The following is a 27,986-nucleotide window of genomic DNA, read 5'->3' as shown; positions in this document are numbered from 1 at the left end:
ATTCCATATATAGTTAGTTGCACTAACTATATATCGCGGACCCGCAATCCACTGCTAATGATGTCACATATTACATCATTCATGACATGGTCAGTGACATCACTGATGACATCACTGATGACATCTCAAATGACATCACTGATGACATCACTGATGACATCTCAAATGACATCACTGATGACATCACTGACATCTCATTTGACATTACTGTTTACATCACTGATGATATCATTTATGTGATAATACATCTTCAGACTCTAATATAACCTTAGATACACTCAGTGTAAACAGGTACTCACAGACTGTCACACATCCATGGAGTTACTCACACACCTAGTCAGTCATGCAAAGAATCAATCACACCTCCATTTCCTCAACTATACAGTTATACACACCTTACTTATTCAAACATATACTAACACATATTTACTCTCTTATACAATCCTTGATACAAGTTCACAATGATTCATACAGCCACTCTCACATTCACTGGCTCTTATGTTCAGTTATTTATATATGTCAACTCTCACATGGAGTGTGTTTTACATATGTACTTACTTTGACATGTAGAACTGAGATATCCATTCACTCACCAATATACTCATGCACACAGTCAACTGTCCATACAGCTGTTTCTACATCCACTTTTGAAGCCATACACCTAGGGAATCAACTGCTCACACATCTATGCACAGAGTTATACACCTCCCAGCCACCCACACACATACTCAGTCTCCCATACAAATACTTGGGCAACCATTCAATAACCCATATAGTTACTGATATAGCTACTGATTTAAACATGCAGCAGTTTACAGAAGAACATAAATAATGATTGCCAAATTAAGACACTTTAATCACTAACCCATGCACTCAGTGAGACACATTTAATCATTCTCTCATACAGTCAGTCATGCACCTACTAAATCCTTCATCCAGACACTTATACATCCACTCATTCTTCAATATGTAAGACATATTTTAACTTTACAGAAACATACAGTCACTGGGTGTTGTAATCAGTGATGTCATCAGTGATGTCATTTGAGATGTCATCAGTGATGTCATCAGTGATGTCATTTGAGATGTCATCAGTGATGTCATCAGTGATGTCACTGACCATGTCATGAATGATGTAATATGTGACATCATTAGCAGTGGATTGCGGGTCCGCGATATATAGTTAGTGCAACTAACTATATATGGAATTTCAATGGTTTTGTGCAAATAAAATAAGGTTTTTTAAATGCTAATCCCTAACTATATATGGTCTATAACCTATGGTTTTTTCAGTGAATATATATATATATATATATATATATATATATATATATATATATATATATATATATATATATATATATATATATATATATATATATATATATTCAATGAAAAAACCATAGGTTATAGACCATATATAGTTAGGAATTCGCATTTACAAAACCTTATTTTACTCGCATAAAACCATTGAAATTCCATATATAGTTAGTTGCGCTAACTATATATCGCGCACCCGCAATCCACTGCTGATGATGTCACATATTACATCATTCATGACATGGTCAGTGACATCACTGATGACATCACTGATGACATCTCAAATGACATCACTGATGACATCTCAAATGACATCACTGATGACATCACTGATGACATCTCATTTGACATTACTGATCACATCACTGATGATATCATTCATGTGATAATACGATGAACCTCTTCAGACTCTAATATAACCTTAGATACAATCAGTGTAAACAGACACTCACAGACTGTCACTCATCCATGGAGTTACTCACACACCTAGTCAGTCATGCAAAGAATCAATCACACCTCCATTTCCTCAACTATACAGTTATACAAACTTTACTTATTCAAACATATACTAACACATATTTACTCTCTTATACAATCCCTGATACAAGTTCACAATGATCCATACAGCCACTCACACATTCACTGGCTCTTATGCACAGTTATTTATATATGTCAACTCTCACATGTACTGTGTTTTACATATGTACTTACTTTGACATGTAGCACTGAGATATCCATTCACTCACCAATACACTCATGCACACAGTCAACCGCCCATACAGCTGTTACCACATGCACTTTTGAAACCATACCTCTAGTGAATCAACTGCTCACACATCTATGCACAGAGTCATACACCTCCCAGCCACCCACACACACACTCAGTCTCCCATACAAATACTAAGGTAACCAATCAATAACCCATATAGTTACTCATATAGCTACTTATCAACACATGCAACAGTTTACAGAACAACAGACATAATGATGCACAAATTAAGACAGTTTAGTCACTAACCCATGCACTCAGTGAGACACATTTAATCACTCACTCATACAGTCAGTCATGCACCTACTAAATCCTTCATCCAGACACTTATACATCCACTCATTCTTCAATATGTAAGACATATTTTAACTTCACAGAAACATACAGTCACTGGATGTTGTCATCAGTGATGTCATTTGAGATGTCATCAGTGATGTCATCAGTGATGTCACTGACCATGTCATGAATGATGTAATATGTGACATCATCAGCAGTGGATTGCGGGTGCGCGATATATAGTTAGCGCAACTAACTATATATGGAATTTCAATGGTTTTATGCGAGTAAAATAAGGTTTTGTAAATGCGAATTCCTAACTATATATGGTCTATAACCTATGGTTTTTTCATTGAATTTCAATGGTTTTTTAAATGCAAATTTCTAACTATATATGGTCTATAACCTATGGTTTTTTCAGTGAATTTCATTGGTTTTTTAAAAGCTAACATCTGTAGCTGTAAAATGTATTATTCTTTAAATCCCAAAATATATTTAGATGTTTATTGATAAATTTTTTTTTAATATTTTTTTTCTTCGCTTCTAGTTCGCGAACCGGGAAGCTTTCCGTTAGCTCATCTTGATGCCGCGATCTAGTCCGCGAACCGGTCAACGTTACGTTAGCGGAACAGTGACGCGCCGCGGAAGCGCGACGTATCACGTTATCGCGTAATGCGTCTAATGACGCGCCGCGTTAGCGCTCCCGGAAGTGCTCCGGACCGCGAACCGGAAGCGATCTGGGACGCGGCGCGCGCCGCGTAACGTAAGCGGAACAGGTCATGTGACTTGTTTATCAAACTTCTCATTGGTTCATTTCACTTTTGGTTTCCAAATGATGTATGACTAGGTCATGTGACCTAAAAATAACACTTTTCATTGGCTCAGAACTTTTGTTTTCCCCAAATCAAGTAAACCCCTCCTTATTTCCTCACTCTGACTTTCATCTTGGTGAGAGAAAGACCATTTATCTGAAGATCCACAATGGCTTCCATTGTTGCTGCAGCTGGTGCACCCCCACCACCACCTCCACCTCCCCATAAGAAGAGAGGACCACCCAGTCAAATTATGACTAACAGAGAGGAGGAAGATGAGGAAGAAGAAGAAGAGGAGAGAGAGGGACAACAATTTGTTGATGAGTTGCCCCGGGTTTCTAAACGAAAAACCAGTTTCATCTGGCAGTTTTTCACCATCCCTCCTGGAACCAAGAAAGTGAATGCAAAATATGCCACCTGCCTCATCTGTGACTACAGATTGTCGAGAGGCACAGAAAAGAAGTACAGTATGGGGAACTATACAATGCACCGTCACATGAGCAGGTGGCATCCCTTGAACTACAGCCGGGCTGAGTTGAGGGATCTTGAAGACAATCCGACGGCAACTCCTGTGGCAAGATCTACATCCACATTGTCTTTGACGGGAAGAGAGGCACAAGAGACTGTGCCAAACATCCAACCTAACTTCCAGCACATGAAGTTGTCTTGTATTTACTGTGGTGCTATGCTGTCATATGGCAACATGAGTGTCAACCTCATGAACATTGCATATGAAAATCATAAGTGCCCTAATGCACCCAAAAAGTAATTTTCTTTTTTTTTGCTCCAGTTGAGCCGTTTTGAAAGCCTGTTTTTTGTTGTCTCCCCTCCTTAAAAAACACAAAAAAAACATAAAACAGTTCTAAAAATACAAAAAAATCAAAAAATGTTCAAAAAATAACAAAAAAAATATAAAACAACAAAAACAAAAAAAAACAGTTCTTTTCAGAACTACCTCCCCTTTCAAACAAAATTGCTAGAATGTTTATCACTCTGGCAAGCTCTATTTCTTTTGGTTCGCTTCAAGTTCGCTGACCGGTTCGCGAACTTTAAGCGAACTAAAAAAAATATTTTTTTTAAAAAAAAGAAGAGTTAGTATAAGGGAAGTAAACAGAGAATAATGTAAAAAGAAAGACAGCTAGAGAGAGTAAATGAGAGATACTGTCAATGACATCATCAGCAGTGCATTGCGGGTAAAAAGAGTGGAAAACATTTACCTTATAATTCTTGTTACCTTTTTTAAATATTTTTTCATACTTTCAATCTGTAAAACAAAGAACAAACATTTCAAAAAATATTAAAACATGTATTTAAAAATTAGAAAAGACAAGGGAAAAGGTTCAAAAACAAACAGTTTTTCAACAACTTTGACATTTACAGAAGTCTCTGCTTCTCTACGTTCCCTACACAATCCTAAAGATATATATTCGAAAGAAACTGTATCTTGATATTGCTGAACTGAGGCCTATTTTGAAACATGATGTTTTTCTTGCACTGCTAATGTCTCACAATAGTGATGCAATAGCAGCGCAAAAAAGATGTAAAGTCATAATAAAATTGTGTCTAACATTGTAAATGATTGTTTTAGGATGCAAATAAGATGTGTGCTTTCAAGAGCTTTCTTTGAGGTGAGGCCTCTTTTTTTTATAAAAAAAAAAACACTACCCAGAAGTACAGCACTCTAAGCATTAAAATTGATATTTACAGAACTCACCTTACCCATATGTACCACACATTTCTAAATGTATATCATAAGGACAAAAAGCATAACATTAATTATACATGTTAAATGGTTTATTTTTGCTGTTCTCAGAATGTATCAAATTTCACTTAAATCAGTGACTTGAAGGTATTCATCATGTAACAGCGGGGAAAAAAAAACACAATCAAAATGACTGTGTTTAAAAAACCCATACAACCTAAGAAATCTGATTTCAAAACTTCTTAAAATTAACTTACTTTCAATGACGTCGAAGGATCTCCTATAAACAGCATCCACTCTGTTGTGCTTTAAATATTTTCAGCCCGCCACTTTCTGAAAGAAAACCTCCATCGATACGTGAAATATGTTACATAGAAAAAAAACTTCTCTCATTATATCACATGTTTCCACTAGGCCAAATCATGTTGCCGCGATTCGCAAATCTTGTAATTCTTCCAATCAAATCCCGACATTTTCTATTTTCGCAACTTTCAAAAATAAAATATTTGAGATTATTTTCACAATCCTGGACTACTAATATCTTACTCTTCTTTGTCAGTCATGTTCTCCTTTTCCTATGACACTGATACTGCTTACTATGAAGCAGACTTACTTGCATTAGGTTTATATAGTTGAATTTTTAATCGAGACAGCATTGCAGACTTACATTCCCTCTACTTAAAATTTTGGTTTTAAAAACACCAGGTAAGAATTTTTAAGGTCAAACGGCAATTTTTTTTTGAACGTTACAACAGAATCATTACAGAATGACCAGCCGTTTCCAGACTTTAAGTAAGCTGTATAATGTCCTGATGTTGTTGATGGACCATCGTGATAGATAATTGCTACAGTAACAAAAGTCCTCCCTGATATTGACAGCTGAGAAGCCACAAAATTTTTTATTAAAGTTGACAATTTTGTTCCATCAGGCCTACATCGTTGCATCATTAAAATGACATACTGGCCATATCTACGTATAAATAATGTTGACATCATATCACATTTACATTGGCTACACTCCATGTTGTGATCCGCTGCATTTACTAGCTTATTAAAGGAGACTGATTTACTGTCTGGCAAAGTTAAATATATAAATCTTTCTGAGTCTACACTAGTAGTACTTGATACCATACAGTTCTCGCAGTCATGCTGCCATTGATAAGAAAGCCCAAACAGGTGATCTACATCTACACCCTCAACTTGCAATATATCAAGCATATACATTAAAAACTCCTGACAATCTTGCTGATTATTTTCAGAGAAGTCTGTTTGACCTGAACATTCATCTAACAGATAACGAACTTCAGACACACTTTCTACTTTTGTTCGATCACTGCTACATTTCTCGAAAACAGAATTCAACAAACAGCATAAAATTTGTTCAGAATTCAACAGAATCTGTTCTTTTAAACTCTCTAGTGAAAAGAGAACATTAACCACTACATTTGCATAGCAGTTGACACCAGAACTGTTTTCAAATTGAAAACCGACAACATCTTCAACAGAATCCACTTTCTTTCTGCTAACAATTTTCGGTTCATTGACTTTTAGTCTTTTTGCAACAACCTCCCTACTATTACTGCTATTTCTACGTTTGCGGCCTACCACACGTTTCTCAAACAAAGGATATTGAGGCAAATGTGGCGCATACTCTCTTCTTAACCTATTGTATTCCTTAACACAATCTAGATCCGCACAAATGTTTGTGACATCACAGTCAATCAAGTACAATCCCGATAAAGTTCTAACTCGTGACAATGCCACATATGCCATACCCTCCTTGAACACAGAACTGCCAATATTCACCAATGCACAGTCTACACTTAAACCTTGCGATTTATGGATTGTCACCGCATATGCCAAGCAAACAGGAAACTGTTTACGGCGAACATATAAATCTTTAACAAGCAAAAACCTAGCAGAACAACGACCAATTTGCTGTACTTCCTCAATGCCATCAAATTTAATTTTTAAAAATTCTATTCCATCTCTATTTCTGTATTTCTCAAAATCAACAACATTACCCATTGATCCATTTACCAGACCTCTTTCTACATGTAAATTCCTTCTCAAAATAATTCGGCAATTTAAACACACATTCAAAGTCTTTTCAAAACCCGCTGTTTTAGATATAGTCTTCTCTAATGAATCCAATTTTGATTTCAAATTGTCTGACAAAATAATTGTTGATCCCATATGCTCTAATTTGTCGATAGCTTCAAGTTTCACAATCTCTTGCTTTTCTAAATTCAACATTTTGTTGTTGAAGATGGCACATTCTGCAAGAGTTGGCATGAGACATATCCCGGATTTCTTCTCAGTAATTTTCTGAAAAATATTCTCAGGCACAATATCTTGTTTGGGATACAAATTTGACAGTAACCGTGCATTTAAAGCTTCTTTCCCATGCTCGGTCACTTTTCCAATTCTAATATCTTGTAGAATATTCTTGTAATCTTCATCCTTTGCCTGACGCATATTTTGATGCAGTTCTGCATAATTGAAGTTTAACCATATATTGACATTGCCAATGCTCCCTAGGCACTTCCTGGTATCTTCATGCGTGAGTATTTTGAACACAGGTTGACCTTTTACTGGTGTCAGCTGTAGAAGATCTCCGAAAACAATAATGTGTTTCCCACCAAATAAGACATCATATTCAGTTTTAAGTACTTCTTGCATTCTCAAATGCACAAAGGCAAGCATGACATTGGAAACCATGCTTACTTCGTCAATGATAAGTAGTTTCATTTTCCTCAAAACTCTTGAAACTTCACAGCAAGCATCTCCAGATAACTTGTTGTATTGTAATTTGTTGTCATGCTCCACCGGCAGCATCAATAGACGATGCAAAGTAATACCTTTAATATTATGTGCTGCCAGTCCAGTAGGAGCGGTGACAACACAAGACAGCGATGACTCAGTCCTTTCCTGCAAATAACAAGAGATTGCTTTAATGAGGAAACTTTTTCCAGTTCCCGCTTCTCCACTCACGTACAGTCGGACAGGCTTCAACGACGTACACGAGCACTCTTTCTTCTCATGACTTAATCCGTGCTCAATTTCCTTGGTAACTTCATCATATATTTTCCTCTGCTCAACGTTGAGTTGTTTTTCCAAGTCTTGTAAGTTAACTGAATCCTCCTGAGCATGTGCCATGGCTCTTTCTACTTCATTCATAGCAGTGGCAGCTTCATTTTCGATAATAGGTCCTCCAAGTGGATCTTGACTCAATGAAACAGAACTCTGACTGTCCTGAGAACTGTCTCTGGCAATCTCGGCTGCAATCGTTGCTTCCTGCTCAATTTCCAAAGTTAGCATTTCTTGATATTTAGAAAAAGCAGGACATTCTATGGACTCCTTGGCTGCATTGAAAGAGTCTTCGTAACAGAGGAAATCTCCAAGCAGTTCCTCTTCTGCACGCCAAGGCTTGAAAAGTTGCAAAAGTGCTAAATAGAAAAACTCCTTTTTTTCTGGAGATTCGCCACTTAATTTTCGATGGTTTACTAATTGGCATTTTCTTTGCTTGACCAGGCATCCCTCACTTCCAATTACAGCATACACTCCTTTCTCAATATCTTCTTTGATGTTCCTCTTGAATATATAATTTTGGAGAACCTCATATAGACAAATATTCTCAAGGTGACTGCTTCGATTTGGATAATATGTATCCAACATGTTGGTCTTCAAAATGTCGGTACTGTTTGGTTCCTTTTCTGCCAAATACTCAATTTCCCGAACAGGTTTTAGAACTCGATTTCGCGTTGCAGCAAGACCAAGACTCGCCCAAACGAGACTCCTGGATTTGGCATAGAGACTTGCTGAAGACAATCGATCAGAACATTCGTAAGCTCCGATTTCTCGATGCGACAACATCTTCAGACTGAAACTGTACAACTTCTTGCTGAGGCTCTTTTCATGGGAAATGTCCTCCCACATATCCTTCAGTTCGGTCTTTTCTTTTTTGGTGATGTAAGATGTCACATACCGAGCCACAGCCATACAGTTGTCAGCCACAAACTGTATATCCATGTTGGCATTCCACATGGACAAAATCACTGGGTTGTAGTCATTGATGTACTTGGACTCTTCGTTCCTTTTCAAATTGTATGTATTCTTGGGTGATTTCCTCGTCACATTATGTCGCAGCGAAGACATCAAACTGTTCACTCTTCCTTTAGAAATCACCGGTCGTGGAAAGTTGAAACGACATTTGGTGTAGAACTTGTCCTTGTTTCTGAATTTACGACGACAGTACTTTCCACAACGATGGCTTTGGAAACGTAGAACTTGTTCTCTTAGACTTTTCTTCTCCGTTGCGTTTGGAACAGCACACGTAGAATACTGTTCGATGAAATTCATCACTAAGTCATCCGGATCTGTTCCAAATTTAGGTGCATCCTTGATCCACAGCAACATATGTATATGAGGGGCACCTCTTGCTTGGTACTCCTTTCTCCAGAAGAAATCCAACACCTCTCCAAGAGGTGGATTCTTTTTATTTGTGATGAAAGACATCATAGCTTCAAATCTATGATTGAAGTACCTGCATACATTCACAGGATCCAAAGAACACAGTTCTCCAGGTGTCTTGAATTCAATGTTTTCAATATTTCCATTTGCCTCTCGTAGAAATTCAAGTAAGTCATCCCAGCCATACTCGGCACAGCTCAGAGTGAGGAACCATGTCGGAGTTCCTAAGTTCCTCAGCATACATTTTAAGTCACCATGACGACGGTACCAGTACTCATTAGTACCATGCTGACACGCCATGAGATTAATTAAGTGAGAATCCAAAATACTGTCTTGGACATTGACTTTATGCATAAAGTCACTTGCCGAGATGTTTCGCATCTGTATACCACTTTTTAAGATGTGGTTCACTGCATATGACAGTCCAGACAGATCGCTTTCAAACAGGAGATGAAACAAATAGGGAATGCATTGCCGAAACCTAGGATCTTCTGCATACAATCGTAAAGTCCGGTATTCAGACGCAGGAATTTCACGAGGTCGCTCATCATATCTTCCTCCTTGACCTGTGGGAAATAGCTGTGGGAAACACCGAGCTTCCAAACTTTCCTCCCAAACACTAATGGGACTCCCTTTGGCTTGTTTCATTTGAAACAACTCAATAGCATTCCCCATCACTTCCTTGGAATGCAAAGGATGAACACTATAATGTTCATATATTTCTTCACTTTTAGAGGCCTCTACTTTCTCAATTTGGCCAGCACACAAATCGCTATCCTCTTCATCACTTACTTCCTCTTCTGCAACATATACATTCTTATAGTACTTATTATTTTTCTTCAAATACACTGTTGCCTTTTTGACTTTCCTAACATCCACTAAATCTTGCCATATTTTCTTATTCTTTGTCGGAACCCCATTAACCAAGATAACCAGAGGTTCCTCTTCCACTTTTTCTATTCCAATTGTGTTAATGTTTTTGTTCAAATCTAGAGGCAAATAAACAACTCTTCCCTTTAATCCTCTCTGTAAATCTGCTGGAGGCAATTTCCCTGTCTTTGGCTCCATTCTTACAATAGCCTGAAAGGGATGGATACTTTGAATCAAAATAGATTCATAAGTATTTAAATCCTTCAATTCAGAAGGAATCTCAACCAATTCCAGATTATTATGAACTGCCCTAGCAGGCATCTGGTTTTGGTTTAATTTATTACAACAATAAGTACACACACGTTGATCCGATCCCAAATCAAAATAATTTTCTACCATCAAGTATGTGGCTAAATCCTTCCATTCACTATTATTTTCCCTTTCACTTTTTGCATATAAATCCACTACCTTAGTCTGATTCTTATAATAAGTGCGTCGACAACATACACAAGTGAAATTAGGCCTCTCACTTGATTTCATCTGAAACGTGGCAATTTCCTTCTGAAAATTATCTGTACTGGAAACCTGTACATTATCTTCCACATTACCCTCTACTTCAGGGTCAATTTGAACATTCTCATCTTTACTACCAAAGTAACAAAACTCAATTTCTTCACAAAGATTCTTCACATCTATTTCAGAACCATGCAAAAGAGCAGCACATAACTGTTTAAGCATAATTGCTGGACTCTTAGCATAATACAACATTCTCACTAATTTTCTCACTTTATTATGATGCACTGCTAGCATCCTGAAATGATGAAAAACACTCTGGCATACTCTCCTGGAAAGACAAGCCAGTGAATGACCACGCAAACCTGTCATTTGTCTCACTCTGCAAGGATCTAAATCTTGCAACAACTTCATTTTCTGCTTCAAACTTTTCTTATTAAATGTCCGTATAAAATCACATAGCAAATTGATGGAAACCTGTCGCACACTGCAAATAGAACTACACTTCCAAATGTACACAGGACCCTTAGGACGTCTTCCTAAAACCTCATCACTTAGCGCCTCTTCTGTCTCTGTTGTCACAAGTTGTTCTTTTTCAACTGGACAACCATCCTTCACTTCATAAGCTCGACCACTGATGTCAACTGCATGCACCAAATCATTATCCTGAAAATAAGTCTCCTCATTAAAAAATGCCTCAGAACTTGAACTATGCATCCATTCTCCAGAAAAAACTTCACAAAAGTTAGTACGATTTACTACTCTCTTCCATCTACTTTTTGTTTTGAAATCAGAAATTACCTTGCTTAGTTTCCTAATTCTATTGATTACCAAAATAAACAACTTTCGCTTGATTTCAAAAGCATGATCAATAATTTTCTCTACATTTTTCTTCTTCCTATAAAATGCCGCTTTCTGTTGGCCTTTCTTTTTAATATTTTTCAATAAATTAACTAATATCCTATTACGGAACATTCGTTGTCGAATGTCCCTAAACTGTTGTTTCCTTCTACTATCATGCACAGAGTTATCTCTTCCTCTACCAGTAACATTTGTGATGGGTCTCTCCTTTCCATTTAAATTACTTCTCTTTTTGTTAAGAGACACATTTTTTTGAGCAAAATTTTTTTTACTACAAATATTTCTTAAGAATGATTTCGTGCTCTTACCCGGACCTTTCTTGGTGTTTTGACAAGTATTTGGGGAAGAGGACTGCTGCAATAAAACATCATCCTGCTGTCTTTGACGTTTTCTAGCCTTTCGTATTCGACTTCTGGAAGGCATTTTCCAAACTATGAAAGAATCTGCAGTTGAATCTGTGAAAAAATATAATATAAAATGTTATTAACCACTATTACCAAACAGTAAATAAATAACAGTCATCTAAAACTTAATGCTGTACTAATTATTTAACATAGCAAATATTTTCCACCAGCACTGCATCACAAAAATGACACTCAATGGTACAAAACAGGCATACAACACTCATAAATCACTCCCTAATATTTTAAATCATTAATTCAGGATGACGATAAGATGTAGCCTATCTAAAGGTTTGTTTAGGCCCAGATCTTTGGACTGGGGTGAATGTGTGTCATTGATCCACATTCAGTCCATCACCTGTTTTGTTTATTTGAGGTGAGGCCAACACATGGTTGCAGATAAGATTTTCACTGAAAAAAAACCAAGGTAAAAAAACATGTGAAGGCCTACCAATGAAGTAAATCATTAAATGAAAACCAATACATTTCTGGAAATATGCACTACTAGTGCTTCATAAGATGTTTTGGATCATATTTATAAGTTATTTGAGTATCTAGTATGCTATTTTACATTCTTCATGGTGCAAATTTATTGTAAATACGCTCCCACCTGCGGTTGGCAAATTTAGATTTTGATTATGGGAGTTAGATAGGCATGTTAATAATTTCCCAAAAATGGTATATAACCCCAAACAACCTTTGAAGCAAATGCTCTTAGCCATGTTATCCACCTCCCATTGGATAACATGGCTAAGAAGTGCTTGCAAATGTGATAAAAAAAGGCCTGCAATGCATGAATAACGCAGAAAAATCAGCGATATTCATGCATTTTCCAACAAATGCTCTTAGCCATGTTATCCACTTCCTATTAAATAACATGGCTAAGAACTGCTCAGGGCACCATGAGGAACGCTTTCCATTTAAAAAGGGAAAAATAACATCAAAGACACTAAAATGCCTTCTAAATATGAACCCAAACAACCTATGAAGCAATGTGAAAAAAAACTGCCGCAATGCATGAATATAGCAGAAAAATCAGCGATATTCATGCATTTTCCAGCAAATGCTCTTAGCCATGTTATCCACTTCCAATTAAATAACATGGCTAAGAACTGCTCAGGGCCCCATGAGGAACGCTTTCCATTTAAAAAGGGAAAAATAACATCAAAGACACTAAAATGCCTTCTAAATATGAACCCAAACAACCTATGAAGCAATGTGAAAAAAACGGCCACAATGCATGAATATAGCAGAAAAATCAGCGATATTCATGCATTTTCCAGCAAATGCTCTTAGCCATGTGATCCACTTCCTATTAAATAACATGGCTAAGAACTGCTCAGGGCCCCATGAGGAACGCTTTCCATTTAAAAAGGGAAAAATAACATCAAAGACACTAAAATGCCTTCTAAATATGAACCCAAACAACCTATGAAGCAATGTGAAAAAAAACGGCCACAATGCATGAATATAGCAGAAAAATCAGCGATATTCATGCATTTCCCAGCAAATGCTCTTAGCCATGTTATCCACTTCCTATTAAATAACATGGCTAAGAACTGCTCAGGGCCCCATGAGGAACGCTTTCCATTTAAAAAGGGAAAAATAACTTCAAAGACACTAAAATGCCTTCTAAATATGACCCCAAACAACCTATGAAGCTCTAACAGTACATATCCTGAAATTTAATTCATTTCAAAATTCGTTTTTAAACACAGCATATAAATCAATTGTATACCTGCATTCATGAAGAAATGACTAAAAATGTCCTTGAGACACATGAAAGTGTTTTCTGGAATGCCCTAGCACCATTTTTGGGACACTATTAACATGGCTAGGTAACTCCCATAATCAAAATCTAAATTTGCCAAGCACAAGTGGGAGCGTATTTACAAGACACTTGTCCCATGAGGAACACTTTACATTTTAAAAGGCGAACACAACATCTTAGACACTCAAATACCTTATAAATATGGCCCAAAACAACCTATGAAGCTCTAGCAGTACATATCTAGAAATGTAATTGATTTCTTAAATCGTTTTTAAAAGCAACATATCTGTTTCAGCTTACATAACAGACCATGAAATGGCCTCCATGTATTACAATATCTTGTGTAACTGCATGCCAGAATGTTACACCAAATATGCAATTATAATTTCTCTTTGAAACTAATTCTATTAGTATATCACTAGAGACAAAACCACATTTTAAAAACACAGCTTTCTTCATCATTTTCTCCTTAAATCATACTATTCTCTATCTAAATTAAATAAATCTTTTCTCACCTTAGCAAATATTTTTTGAGTTTTGAAAACAGTCTCAGAAATACACCAAATTGTCTTCAGCAGAAGAAAAAGGATGCACTCCAAAGGCTGCAGCTATTGAAAGCACAGAAATACAGATATTCTTTTCACATATCTCTCATATTAGCCAATCATACCTCTTCCCTCACTTTTTTCAAATCAAAACCCTTCCCCCCTCTGCCCTGTCTGCCTTGTTTCCATAGCAACCACCTCCTGGAAGACCTCTCATGTTTGCAAATTCACACAACAATGTTTCAATTGAACTCTGAACTCTCAGTGCACCTGCGTATCCAGTGCAATCTTTCATTAAATGTTTCTTCCTTGACCATTCAAATTACATCTTTCAAAGAACACATCCATGCACCCTAACTTTCTGTTTTCAGAAATGGAAATGCACCAATCACTGCTAATGAATCATTAGCATTGTAAATCCACAGTTTTTTTTCTTTAGAAACTCCTACTGTTTCAACTGCCCTTTCATTACCACACTTCATCTGACTGCAGAACAACCTTCTTCCACCATGTTTAACGTCTGGATTGTTGGACATAGTTACATCCACTGGGCTCAAAGGTATGCTGAGAGCAGAAATTTACACAACCTCAATTTACAAGATGTGGAAATTAAGTGGTTGGGCCAAAGAGGATTAAAATGTCACCAATTGATACCATTGGTGAAAACCTTTATGCATTTGCCAAAACCTGACCTGTTAATAGTGCACTGTGGAGGTAATGATTTGGGCACTTTGACAGGGGTAGGTCTGGAAATGCTTTTAAAGGACACCTTGGAGCAATTAATGGCACTTTTTCCTCAAACTGCCTTGGTATATTCCAATATATGCCAAAGACAGAAATGGAGGTGGTCCAACCAATTTTGTCCACAAATTGAGAAAGCGAGGAAGCATGTAAACAAATCTGTTTCAGCTTACATGAGAGACCATGGAATGGGCTCTCTGTACAACAATAACTTGCGTTACTACATGCAAGATATCTACAGAGGAGATGGAGTTCACTTCTCAGATGAGGGCAACAGAATTTTCATTCTGAATTTAAGACTGTGCATTGGTACCTACTTATAAGTACCTAAATGTACCATAAACCCAAAAGCTCTTCTCAGAGCTACCCTACATCTGATCACTCACAATTATTATTTTTCTCTAACTTTTTTCACTAATTTTCCACAAAATTCGCTCCCCGGAGCGCTACCCGGTTCGCTAACCGAAAGCTAACCTCGCGGAATTTAAAAAAAAAAAAAAAATTTTCCGCACATATAAGCCTCCTCAGCCACGCTCAGAAAACCTAGGGGGTCAAGATAAGTCTACCATGACCCCTTCTACCCATTCTAAACATTATTTGCCCTCCATCTTGTATCTTAATGCGAACGAAACACAAAATGGTGGACTCCCGTGACGCTTAAGGTTCGCTAACCGGGCAGCTTCCCGGAAAGCGGTCCTAAAAAAAGGCGGGAAAGTAATTTACAGAATAACGACTAGAAACACTCTCACCAAATATAGATTAGCTCATACTACATAACAATCCCTTCCATTCTCACAAATTTCATTGAAATTCCATTTAGCCATTTAGCCTGTAGACCTCTCCAAGTACCGTGAGGTAAATTACTTCACAAAACACATCTGAATTGTTGGAATTGACAACCAATGAAAATGTTACTTTCATTTTCTACTTTTATTACCTGACATTTGATTGGTTATATACCTGTATATATATAAAGGGAGAGAAGGAAACACAGCCATTTTGACTACTACTTCTTGTTGTACCTCCTATTTCAAAAGCTTCAAAAAACTTCAACTTCTTTGTGAAGGTAAGTTATAATTTAATATATTGTGCACTATGACTTAATATAGTAGACTTTTTCTGCTACATATACACTATCCCTCTGTAGTAGTAATGTATTTAGATAGACTTCTCTGTTATAGTTATCAATGGAGTAAGGCTTGTCTTGGTTAAATCACATACACTTTTTTTTAGTCCTATTTCCACTCTCATACTATACACTGCCAAAAGATAAATTCACTGATAAAAACTGCCTATCTAAAATTAATCCCAACAGTGCCCTATCTCTACTAATATATATTTTTTTAATCCAAATTTCAGGCAAAATGGAAGGCGAGCAGCAAGTTTCATTTTCGATTGAACTGAAGGAGAGCAGCCAAGACAAACTTGATGACTTTATGGATGACAGTAGAGACCACGAACTTCTACAATGTGTTGAAGCAGTAGACAACTTGCTTCAAAATGAAAAACAATTACACCCTATAATAAATTATGACATTTCTGACAATGAAATGTTAGAAAATTTAATAAAGTATGAAACACAATCATAATAAAAAAAATAAATAAATAAAGAAAACAAAAAAAAACAAGAAAAACAACAAACAATTAACATACAGTATTAGAAAAGTCTTTCATTCTTTTATCCATAAAGTTCGCTGCCCAGAAAGCTATCCGGTTCGCGAACTTGGCGCTTACCACGCAAAAAAAAATTTTTTTTTTTGGACCCTCCTAGGCCCTTTTAAAACCTCCACATAAAACCTAGGGGGTCAACGAGGATCTACTATGCCCCCTTATGGTAATTTCCCCCTTTGTTTTGGCCTCCTCTTGTCTCTCGATCCTACCGAGAGACAAGATGGCGGCCGCTCCGGACTGTTTAGAATGTTGACAGACACCGGAGGGCCAATCAGCTTCTCATCGCAAAGTTCCGTTACGCGAAAGGTTCGCTAACCGGATAGCTGCCCGGAGCGCTGTTACAGATATATATCTTGATTTAAACGTTAATTTCTCAAAATCCACTGAAGCACATATATTGAGACCTAGCAAAGGCACATCAGGCTAACAGTCCCTACAATTTTGCCAAGTTTCGTGAAAATCCATTCAGCCGTTCGGGCTAAAAGTGAGTCCAACCGCCCTATGGAAATTAACATGGGAAAAAGGCGTTTTGGGACCCCCCTTTTTTCTCGGCCCCCCCTCCACAAAACCCCCCCAAATTTTCAAGGTCTGCTCAGAAACAAAATGTGCCATTTTCCTGAAAATTTCAGCCAATTCCGTCCACGAACGCAAAAGTTATTAGGCATAGAATTTTCAGAAATCCCATAGGGAAAAAATCCTAACTATATATACCTACTGGCGACCGCCAGTAGGTAATATATATATATATATATATATAAAAGAGTCCAAAATGCCACGCAAATCAACCTGAACCTTGGCAGGGCGGCCAGTGTAACTGGTGCGAGGCTTCCAGGGAAACATAAAGTCGAATCCCCCTTTTTCTCCTTTCAAAGAGGCACACCGGCACTGGCTGGGTTGCAGTAAATCATTTATTTCAGTGAAACAACACGAAGGCAAGAGGCTTCCTTATCCCAACGTTTCTGCTTGTGAAAGCCTTGATCACGGGAGGCAGTCTCTGTGTTTTGAATTACACCCACGTGGTCTGCTTTTAAACAGCGCGGGCCGTATTCTCTTCCAGAGTGCGCAAAGGAAAACTTTTGATGCTTTAAATGAAAAAGAGCATAATTGCTCCAAACTTTCTTATTTTCATGCTTTCTCCAATGCGCAAAAATAATGTCAGCTTCATTGCACAGTTCGTCATTTTTAAAGTTCCACTCACTTGATTGAAAGCAGCACCAGCCTGCATTCTCGGATTTACATCCTTCTGCTCCCAAACTTGCCACGCACCGTCAACCCAGGGGGCAAGCAGGTCAGGTTCAACTTCAAATAAAAAAGTCCAAAATGCCACGCAAATCAACCTGAACCTTGGCAGGGCGGCCAGTGTAACTGGTGCGAGGCTTCCAGGGAAACATAAAGTCGAATCCCCCTTTTTCTCCTTTCAAAGAGGCACACCGGCACTGGCTGGGTTGCAGTAAATCATTTATTTCAGTGAAACAACACGAAGGCAAGAGGCTTCCTTATCCCAACGTTTCTGCTTGTGAAAGCCTTGATCACGGGAGGCAGTCTCTGTGTTTTGAATTACACCCACGTGGTCTGCTTTTAAACAGCGCGGGCCGTATTCTCTTCCAGAGTGCGCAAAGGAAAACTTTTGATGCTTTAAATGAAAAAGAGCATAATTGCTCCAAACTTTCTTATTTTCATGCTTTCTCCAATGCGCAAAAATAATGTCAGCTTCATTGCACAGTTCGTCATTTTTAAAGTTCCACTCACTTGATTGAAAGCAGCACCAGCCTGCATTCTCGGATTTACATCCTTCTGCTCCCAAACTTGCCACGCACCGTCAACCCAGGGGGCAAGCAGGTCAGGTTCAACTTCAAAAAAAAAAGTCCAAAATGCCACGCAAATCAACCTGAACCTTGGCAGGGCGGCCAGTGTAACTGGTGCGAGGCTTCCAGGGAAACATAAAGTCGAATCCCCCTTTTTCTCCTTTCAAAGAGGCACACCGGCACTGGCTGGGTTGCAGTAAATCATTTATTTCAGTGAAACAACACGAAGGCAAGAGGCTTCCTTATCCCAACGTTTCTGCTTGTGAAAGCCTTGATCACGGGAGGCAGTCTCTGTGTTTTGAATTACACCCACGTGGTCTGCTTTTAAACAGCGCGGGCCGTATTCTCTTCCAGAGTGCGCAAAGGAAAACTTTTGATGCTTTAAATGAAAAAGAGCATAATTGCTCCAAACTTTCTTATTTTCATGCTTTCTCCAATGCGCAAAAATAATGTCAGCTTCATTGCACAGTTCGTCATTTTTAAAGTTCCACTCACTTGATTGAAAGCAGCACCAGCCTGCATTCTCGGATTTACATCCTTCTGCTCCCAAACTTGCCACGCACCGTCAACCCAGGGGGCAAGCAGGTCAGGTTCAACTTCAAATAAAAAAGTCCAAAATGCCACGCAAATCAACCTGAACCTTGGCAGGGCGGCCAGTGTAACAGGTGGTGTTTCCCTGGAAGCCTCGCACCAGTTACACTGGCCGCCCTGCCAAGGTTCAGGTTGATTTGCGTGGCATTTTGGACTTTTTTATTTGAAGTTGAACCTGACCTGCTTGCCCCCTGGGTTGACGGTGCGTGGCAAGTTTGGGAGCAGAAGGATGTAAATCCGAGAATGCAGGCTGGTGCTGCTTTCAATCAAGTGAGTGGAACTTTAAAAATGACGAACTGTGCAATGAAGCTGACATTATTTTTGCGCATTGGAGAAAGCATGAAAATAAGAAAGTTTGGAGCAATTATGCTCTTTTTCATTTAAAGCATCAAAAGTTTTCCTTTGCGCACTCTGGAAGAGAATACGGCCCGCGCTGTTTAAAAGCAGACCACGTGGGTGTAATTCAAAACACAGAGACTGCCTCCCGTGATCAAGGCTTTCACAAGCAGAAACGTTGGGATAAGGAAGCCTCTTGCCTTCGTGTTGTTTCACTGAAATAAATGATTTACTGCAACCCAGCCAGTGCCGGTGTGCCTCTTTGAAAGGAGAAAAAGGGGGATTCGACTTTATGTTTCCCTGGAAGCCTCGCACCAGTTACACTGGCCGCCCTGCCAAGGTTCAGGTTGATTTGCGTGGCATTTTGGACTTTTTTTTTTTAAGTTGAACCTGACCTGCTTGCCCCCTGGGTTGACGGTGCGTGGCAAGTTTGGGAGCAGAAGGATGTAAATCCGAGAATGCAGGCTGGTGCTGCTTTCAATCAAGTGAGTGGAACTTTAAAAATGACGAACTGTGCAATGAAGCTGACATTATTTTTGCGCATTGGAGAAAGCATGAAAATAAGAAAGTTTGGAGCAATTATGCTCTTTTTCATTTAAAGCATCAAAAGTTTTCCTTTGCGCACTCTGGAAGAGAATACGGCCCGCGCTGTTTAAAAGCAGACCACGTGGGTGTAATTCAAAACACAGAGACTGCCTCCCGTGATCAAGGCTTTCACAAGCAGAAACGTTGGGATAAGGAAGCCTCTTGCCTTCGTGTTGTTTCACTGAAATAAATGATTTACTGCAACCCAGCCAGTGCCGGTGTGCCTCTTTGAAAGGAGAAAAAGGGGGATTCGACTTTATGTTTCCCTGGAAGCCTCGCACCAGTTACACTGGCCGCCCTGCCAAGGTTCAGGTTGATTTGCGTGGCATTTTGGACTTTTTTATTTGAAGTTGAACCTGACCTGCTTGCCCCCTGGGTTGACGGTGCGTGGCAAGTTTGGGAGCAGAAGGATGTAAATCCGAGAATGCAGGCTGGTGCTGCTTTCAATCAAGTGAGTGGAACTTTAAAAATGACGAACTGTGCAATGAAGCTGACATTATTTTTGCGCATTGGAGAAAGCATGAAAATAAGAAAGTTTGGAGCAATTATGCTCTTTTTCATTTAAAGCATCAAAAGTTTTCCTTTGCGCACTCTGGAAGAGAATACGGCCCGCGCTGTTTAAAAGCAGACCACGTGGGTGTAATTCAAAACACAGAGACTGCCTCCCGTGATCAAGGCTTTCACAAGCAGAAACGTTGGGATAAGGAAGCCTCTTGCCTTCGTGTTGTTTCACTGAAATAAATGATTTACTGCAACCCAGCCAGTGCCGGTGTGCCTCTTTGAAAGGAGAAAAAGGGGGATTCGACTTTATGTTTCCCTGGAAGCCTCGCACCAGTTACACTGGCCGCCCTGCCAAGGTTCAGGTTGATTTGCGTGGCATTTTGGACTTTTTTTTTTGAAGTTGAACCTGACCTGCTTGCCCCCTGGGTTGACGGTGCGTGGCAAGTTTGGGAGCAGAAGGATGTAAATCCGAGAATGCAGGCTGGTGCTGCTTTCAATCAAGTGAGTGGAACTTTAAAAATGACGAACTGTGCAATGAAGCTGACATTATTTTTGCGCATTGGAGAAAGCATGAAAATAAGAAAGTTTGGAGCAATTATGCTCTTTTTCATTTAAAGCATCAAAAGTTTTCCTTTGCGCACTCTGGAAGAGAATACGGCCCGCGCTGTTTAAAAGCAGACCACGTGGGTGTAATTCAAAACACAGAGACTGCCTCCCGTGATCAAGGCTTTCACAAGCAGAAACGTTGGGATAAGGAAGCCTCTTGCCTTCGTGTTGTTTCACTGAAATAAATGATTTACTGCAACCCAGCCAGTGCCGGTGTGCCTCTTTGAAAGGAGAAAAAGGGGGATTCGACTTTATGTTTCCCTGGAAGCCTCGCACCAGTTACACTGGCCGCCCTGCCAAGGTTCAGGTTGATTTGCGTGGCATTTTGGACTTTTTTATTTGAAGTTGAACCTGACCTGCTTGCCCCCTGGGTTGACGGTGCGTGGCAAGTTTGGGAGCAGAAGGATGTAAATCCGAGAATGCAGGCTGGTGCTGCTTTCAATCAAGTGAGTGGAACTTTAAAAATGACGAACTGTGCAATGAAGCTGACATTATTTTTGCGCATTGGAGAAAGCATGAAAATAAGAAAGTTTGGAGCAATTATGCTCTTTTTCATTTAAAGCATCAAAAGTTTTCCTTTGCGCACTCTGGAAGAGAATACGGCCCGCGCTGTTTAAAAGCAGACCACGTGGGTGTAATTCAAAACACAGAGACTGCCTCCCGTGATCAAGGCTTTCACAAGCAGAAACGTTGGGATAAGGAAGCCTCTTGCCTTCGTGTTGTTTCACTGAAATAAATGATTTACTGCAACCCAGCCAGTGCCGGTGTGCCTCTTTGAAAGGAGAAAAAGGGGGATTCGACTTTATGTTTCCCTGGAAGCCTCGCACCAGTTACACTGGCCGCCCTGCCAAGGTTCAGGTTGATTTGCGTGGCATTTTGGACTTTTTTATTTGAAGTTGAACCTGACCTGCTTGCCCCCTGGGTTGACGGTGCGTGGCAAGTTTGGGAGCAGAAGGATGTAAATCTGAGAATGCAGGCTGGTGCTGCTTTCAATCAAGTGAGTGGAACTTTAAAAATGACGAACTGTGCAATGAAGCTGACATTATTTTTGCGCATTGGAGAAAGCATGAAAATAAGAAAGTTTGGAGCAATTATGCTCTTTTTCATTTAAAGCATCAAAAGTTTTCCTTTGCGCACTCTGGAAGAGAATACGGCCCGCGCTGTTTAAAAGCAGACCACGTGGGTGTAATTCAAAACACAGAGACTGCCTCCCGTGATCAAGGCTTTCACAAGCAGAAACGTTGGGATAAGGAAGCCTCTTGCCTTCGTGTTGTTTCACTGAAATAAATGATTTACTGCAACCCAGCCAGTGCCGGTGTGCCTCTTTGAAAGGAGAAAAAGGGGGATTCGACTTTATGTTTCCCTGGAAGCCTCGCACCAGTTACACTGGCCGCCCTGCCAAGGTTCAGGTTGATTTGCGTGGCATTTTGGACTTTTTTATTTGAAGTTGAACCTGACCTGCTTGCCCCCTGGGTTGACGGTGCATGGCAAGTTTGGGAGCAGAAGGATGTAAATCCGAGAATGCAGGCTGGTGCTGCTTTCAATCAAGTGAGTGGAACTTTAAAAATGACGAACTGTGCAATGAAGCTGACATTATTTTTGCGCATTGGAGAAAGCATGAAAATAAGAAAGTTTGGAGCAATTATGCTCTTTTTCATTTAAAGCATCAAAAGTTTTCCTTTGCGCACTCTGGAAGAGAATACGGCCCGCGCTGTTTAAAAGCAGACCACGTGGGTGTAATTCAAAACACAGAGACTGCCTCCCGTGATCAAGGCTTTCACAAGCAGAAACGTTGGGATAAGGAAGCCTCTTGCCTTCGTGTTGTTTCACTGAAATAAATGATTTACTGCAACCCAGCCAGTGCCGGTGTGCCTCTTTGAAAGGAGAAAAAGGGGGATTCGACTTTATATATATATATATATATAACCTACTGGCGGTCGCCAATAGGTATATATAGTTAGGATTTTTTCTCTATGGGATTTTTGAAAATTCTATGTCTAATAACTTTGGCGTTTGTGGACGGAATTGGCTGAAATTTTCAGGAAAATGGCACATTTTGTTTCTGAGCAGCCCCTGAAAATTTGGGGGGGGGTTCGTCAAGGGGGGGCCGAGAAAAAAGGGGGGTCCCAAAACGCGTTTTTCCCATGTTAATTTACATAGGGCGGTTGGCCTCACTTTTAGCTCGAACGGCTGAATGGATTTGCATGAAACTTGGCAAAATTGTAGGGACTGTTAGCCCGATGTGCCTTTGCTAGGTTTCAATATATGTGCTCCAGTGGATTTTGATAAATTAACGTTCAAAAAAATATATATATCTGTGACAGCGCTCCGGGTAGCGCTCCGGTTCGCGTACTTGATGCGTAACGGAACTTCGCGAAGCGAAGCTGATTGGCTCTCCGGTGTCTGTCAACATTCTAAACAGTCCGGAGCCGCCGCCATCTTGTCTCTCGGTAGGATCGAGAGACAAGAGGAGGCCAAAACGAAGGGGGAAATGACCATAAGGGGACATAGTAGATCCTCCATGACCCCCTAGGTTTGATGTGGAGGCTTTAAAAGGGCCCCGCGGGGCAAAAATAAAAAAATAAATTTAAAAAAAAACGTTTTTTTCTTGCGTGGGGAGCGCCCGGTACGCTTTTGTGCAATGGGCGGTGGTAATCTAAATGATGAGGAGGGGGGGGCATCGTTCAAAGCACATCAGCGTGCATAAACACGAAAATGTTTTTATCTACCACGTACTTGACTTATCTCTCTGAGATGCATTCCCTTGTGTTTCGGCAATGGTAGTCTGTTCATTACATAGATCGCCCGAGGGCGGTAGTACAGACCGCGCGTAGGAAAGGGTCAAAAGCCAGGGGGTATGTAACAAGCGAGCCATTTAATTGAAAAAACTAAACGTAACAAACAGTTGCAGGATCAGTGAAGGTTGATTTTATAATTGAAAGTATAACAGGATCAGTTACAATAAAATCGTCCATACGCACACCATGGGCGAGTATCATGGGTAACATTATTTCGAATCTTTATTAATACAATAATCAATAATGAAAAATCGACATCAATAGGGTTGTCTGTATTCACAGTCAGTACCCTTCCCCGGCCCGCCATGTGCACAAAGACCGCATACATCCCCCATAACGTCAAGGCTAAGTAACTAGAACGTCATAAGGAGTTGCAAGTCGCTCCCATACTGGCGCCATTTTGGTCGAGGCCAGGCAGGTTCAGAGTATAGTTCAATGTCTCCAATAAGTAGCGGCAGGACCAGAATCCCTTTCGGCAGTTCTGGCTTCGTCATTACGAGCACTAGAAAACAAGACATTCTGGGCAATACCACCCTTGACGCAGCCCTTTATTCCTCAAGATGCTGTCTTTCAAAAGCCAGGGGTATAGGAGTATGTAACAAGCGAGCCATTTAATTGAAAAAACGAAACGTGACAAACGGTTGTAGGATCAGTGAAGGTTGATTTTTTAATTGAAAGTATAACAGGATCAGTTACAATAAAATCGTCCATACGCACACCATGGGCGAGTATCATGGGTTACATTACTTCGAAGCTTTATTTATACAATAATCAACAATGAAAAATAGACATCAATAGGGTTGTCCGTATTCCCAGTCAGTACCCTTCCCCGCCCGCCATGTGCACAAAGACCGCATACATCCCCCATAACGTCAAGGCTAAGTAACTAGAACGTCATAAGGAGTTGCAAGTCGCTCCCATACTGGCGCCATTTTGGTCGAGGCCAGGCAGGTGCAGAGTATAGTTCAATGTCTCCAATAAGTAGCGGCAGGACCAGAATCCCTTTCGGCAGTTCTGGCTTCGTCATTACGAGCACTAGAAAACAAGACATTCTGGGCAATACCACCCTTGACGCAGCCCTTTATTCTACAAGATGGTGTCTTTGAAAAGCCAGGGGTATAGGAGTATGTAACAAGCGAGCCATTTAATTGAAAAAACTAAACGTGACAAATGGTTGCAGGATCAGTGAAGGTTGATTTTTTAATTGAAAGTATAACAGGATCAGTTACAATAAAATCGTCCATACGCACACCATGGGCGAATATCATGGGTAACATTACTTCGAAGCTTTATTAATACAATAATCAATTATGAAAAAACTAAACGTGATAAACGGTTGTAGGATCAGTGAAGGTTGATTTTTTAATTGAAAGTATAACAGGATCAGTTACAATAAAATCGTCCATACGCACACCATGGGCGAGTATCATGGGTTACATTACTTCGAAGCTTTATTAATACAATAATCAATAATGAAAAATCAACATCAATAGGGTTGTCCGTATTCCCAGTCAGTACCCTTCCCCGCCCGCCATGTGCACAAAGACCGCATACATCCCCCATAACGTCAAGGCTAAGTAACTAGAACGTCATAAGGAGTTGCAAGTCGCTCCCATACTGGCGCCATTTTGGTCGAGGCCAGGCAGGTCCAGAGTATAGTTTAATGTCTCCAATAAGTAGCGGCAGGACCAGAATTAAGTTTATGAAGAATGTTGAAGAGTAGTATGTTGAAAATCTGAAGCCATCGTTCTACAAACTCTCAACCAGCCTTGGATGGAAAAATCCTGAAGAATGTACAAACTGAAAACCAGTTTTTGTCTGCAAAGCATCAGCAGCAACACTTGAGTCAGCTTTGTGTGAAGCCGCCATCTTGATCCAATCAATACCGTCCCCTTGCACACATTCAGGGACCAGGCCGCAGGACGTGTCTTCAGATCAAACGGATTGTGGGACAAGGTCCAGAATGGAAGAGTCACCAAAAGGCAAAAAGTTCCGCCGGACCCCGGGAGCCGGCCGCCTATGTCGGGGGCGATCTCAGGCCACACCTGGGCAACAAGACTTGGGGAGGGGGCAGGAGCCAAGCGCCCCCTCCCAGTCCACGCTACCACACCGCCCCTCGGGGGCCTCCGTCAAGCGGTTCAGGGAGGCACCGCAGGCAGCGGTTCTTCAGATCAGTGGCTCTCACCGGCAAGGCTCCCCTCCGTTAGCAGCGATCGTTGGCGCTGTGGTTGCGGCCGGAGGCCCCGCCTAGTCAACGCCCCGGCCTCTCCATGTCGTAGGCCGCAAGAGTGGGCGCAACTCTGCTGGCCGAGCGAGAAATACCGTCCCCCTGCACACATTCAGGGACCAGGCCGCATTGCGAGGGCACCGCAGGACGTGTCTTCAGGTCAAACGGATTGTGGGACAAGGTCCAGAATGGAAGAGTCGCTGTACCGCAAGAGTGGGTGCAATTTAGCCGGATGGCGGGTGAGACGCTGTAATAGCAAGAGCAGGCGCAACTCAGCTGGCCGAGAGAGACTTGGGGAGGGGGCAGGAGCTAAGCGCCCCCTCCCAGTCCGCGCCACCACACCGCCCCTGGGGGGCCTCCGTCAAGTGGTTCAGGGAGGCACCGCAGGCAGCCGTTCTTCAGATCAGTGGCTCTCACCGGCAAGGCTCCACTCCGTCAGCAGCAATCGTTGGCGCTGTGGTTGCGGTCGGATGCCCCGCCTAGTTAACGCCCCGGCCTCTCCATGTCGTAGGCTGCAAGAGTGGTCGCAACTCAGCTGGCCAAGCGAGACTTGGGGAGGGGGCAGGAGCCAAGCGCCCCCTCCCAGTCCGCGCCACCACACCGCCCCTCGGGGCCTCCGTCAAGCGGCTCAGTGAGGCACCGCAGGCAGCGGTTCTTCAGATCACAACAGAGTCTCATGCTCGATCGATTGAGCTGGCCGAATCAGGCAACAAGAAGGTGTGGGGGGGCACCTCTTGCTCAACCACCACCTGAGGAGCTGGTACTCTCTTCCTAGGAGGTGGTGGTGGTGGTGGGGATGCACCAGCTGAAGCTACAACACTTGCTATTGCTAAGTGATGAAAAAAGGTCTTTCTCTTACAAAGATGAAAGTCAGAGTGAGGAAACAAGGAGGGGTTTTCATCATTTGGGACAAAAAATAGTTCTCAACCAATGAAAAGTGTTATTTTTAGGTCACATGACCTAGCCTTACATCATTAGGAACCCAAAAGTGAAATGAACCAATGAAAAGTTTTATTAACAAGTCACATGACCTGTTATGCTTACGTTACGTGCTCCGCGCCGCGCCCCGGATCACTTCCGGGAAGCTGCGCTTCGCGCCTCACGCACCGGAGCACTTCCGGGTGCGCTAACGCGGCGCGTCATATGACGCATTACGCGACAACGCGATACGTCGCGGTTACGCGACGCGTCACGATGATGTTTTCTAACGCAGCAGTTGCGCAAACAGAACGTTTATCGGCCGGGCATATGGAATATATACACATTCATACCATACAATCAGGGCATGTACGCGCAGTCACACCATACAATTTTTTACGTTCCCAGTGATGGTCTGCACTCCATGCAATATCTCACAGCGCTTGTCTATGTCTTTCCTTTCATGGAGCACGGTGCGGTCCATGTCCACTCCATTCTTCAGTCGGAACTCCGATGTAATCTACAGAGGAGAAAAGAAAGGGGGGATACAGCATTCAGAGGATGTCAGCGCGCGCAAACACGAAAAAGCTTCTACTTACCATGTAACAGACTAGCTGCAGGAACGTGTGATACAACAGATCTTGGCTATCCCTTTCGCATTATTTTTCTGTGTAACATATCCTCCCCTTTTTATGATGCCAAAAAATGTTTCATTTTGTTTGTCTCTAAATTCGAGTTCCCTCTTCGTGTATTTGTTTCTCAATTAGTCTTATTTTATGGGAAAAAATACCACACCTTACATTCGGCAGATACCTTAAGCTACGGTCGACCATTTTCTAACAATTCTGGAAAAAGGGCTGGTGTGACGGATACAAATTTCAATCAATCCAAAAT

This window comes from Lissotriton vulgaris, chromosome 11 (assembly GCF_964263255.1).
Source record: "Lissotriton vulgaris chromosome 11, aLisVul1.2, whole genome shotgun sequence".
Classification (NCBI taxonomy): domain Eukaryota; kingdom Metazoa; phylum Chordata; class Amphibia; order Caudata; family Salamandridae; genus Lissotriton; species Lissotriton vulgaris.
Note: the sequence above shows the minus strand (reverse complement) of the source record.